The sequence below is a fragment of the Poecilia formosa genome, unplaced genomic scaffold, assembly GCF_000485575.1.
Source record: "Poecilia formosa unplaced genomic scaffold, Poecilia_formosa-5.1.2 Scaffold128, whole genome shotgun sequence".
Lineage (NCBI taxonomy): Eukaryota > Metazoa > Chordata > Actinopteri > Cyprinodontiformes > Poeciliidae > Poecilia > Poecilia formosa.
This window is the reverse complement of record NW_006800067.1, coordinates 311,746-313,772: the sequence shown is the minus strand read 5'-3', so window position 1 is coordinate 313,772 and position 2,027 is coordinate 311,746.

Here is a 2,027-nt window from a genome sequence, read left to right as displayed (position 1 = left end):
TGTTTCTTTCAGGAAGGAAAGAAGATACCAGGGGCACATCTGGGCAGTGTGTGTGAGTCCAAGGTATCAATAAGGACGCATTGTTACATAAATGGGGGGAGAGGACACGGAAATAGCCAGCAGCAAAGATGTGGCGTAATTAAAGTGCATGGGGGGTGTCAGTGGGCTCCTTGCCACATTTGCCATTGACTTTCAACCAGATGAGGAAGGTCGGCAACAAGGTGTTTAGAGCAATCTCTGCAAATTGTTGGACTGAGGCTTGATAATCTCCAAGGCTTTAATGGATCTCAGATCTGTTTACCAAGTGAGTGCACCTTACAAAGTCATTTGGCAATTGTTTTACCCTCTAACGTAATAACAGAACTGGAATTGGCTTTTTGATCAATGACATCAGTGGTTAAGTTGATATATTCAATAAAAGCAACAACCTTGAGCCTGTTAGAGTTACTCCGCATGTTTCTATGCGTGTGTGATTGAATTAGAGGGTGAGACTGTAAAATACTCCCCAACTTTCAAACCGAATGCATTTGTTTCAGTTTTCTCCTCAGTGTCTCATTAAAAATGCTTTGAGGTTGTGTCTTCTCTGCAGACTGACCCATGCAGTGCATCTTGGGTAAACATTAACATACAGTACCGAGTGTTGAATGTTTATCTCAAATGTCCCAGACATTTATCGTCAAAAGTAACCACAATTAAAAACAGCTGAGGGGATGTTCTTTGAATAATAGGAAGGATGAGCAGAGTAGTGCATGGAACAAGCTTTGCTGTTCTACCATGTGTGAATTATTTTCGTTTTTGTACTTTTTTTTTCCCCTTTTCTTGACCAAAGTAGGACAAGAACAGCAACTTGACTGCACAGGAAGAGCAACCCACCATGGTCTGTCTCAGAGACTACAGTTGTATCCGAGTGCTGTAAGGTTTCCTCTGGTCTCCGTTTAGGGATTAATGGTTGAATGGATTAGACATACCTGAAGACTTAACCAGCTGCAATTTTCACTCTTGGTACAATGCTACAACTTAAATTTAATGCCTTAGCAAAGCACTGAAGTCATTGCTCAGGTGATGATCTAACATTAATGTCTCTTTTGATATAGGCAACTCATTTGTCAGACATTAACAGGTACGTAGGAAGACATGTTTTCCCAAGAAGAAATGCATCCTCAAGCCATTGACATAAATTGTACTTGCTAGCTTGGTGGATCATTTTAACAGAGCAGCTTCAGCACTCCTCCATACCTGTGTTGAGGAATGTAAATAATGAAAATAATTTTTCATCCTTGTTATTGTTTCATCTAATGAAAGAAATTGCTGAAGTTTCAGAACCTGACCTCACCCGGATAGGATACATTTGAGATCATTTAGTGGAGACTTTGTTCCAGGCCTTCTCATCCGACATAAGTGTTTGTTGTCAAATGAGCTTCTTGAAGAGCAATCAAAAATTCCCGCAAACGCACATCTAAAACTTGTGGAAAGCTTTCCCAGATGAATCTAAAATGTTTGAGCTGCAAACGATGGCCTGACATCAAATAAAGCCTTTGGATTAAAAACGGGATGTTACTCAAGTTGGCATGTGCAAAGTCATATACCAGTAAGACATAAAGTGGCTTAATAAGGATTACCTCAGGTGCTAAAAAAAAAAAAACATTGGTGACATATGATCAATAAAAAATATAATTTGTTTTAGTGCATCAGTGCATCGTGGCATGGAGACAATCTGCCTCTGGTTCTACTGAGGTGTGATGAAAGCTCAGGTTGCTGTTTTGGCGTCTTTTAGTTCATGTCTATCGTTGGGTCTGGTGTCCCAGCTTTTCCTCTTGAGAACATCCCATAGATTCCAGGTGCTCTTCCACTCTTCCTTCAGATCCTAGCAGCTTGATTTCCACATAAAATGCATACTTTACTTCAGTGGTTCCCAAACCTTTTCTTCTGCGCCCCCCCTATGGATTACAAATGGGTGTCTGGTTGAAACGACGCGTGGTGGGGAGGGGGGGGGAGGGATCGCCTTTTTTGGGGGCAAAATGAATGTA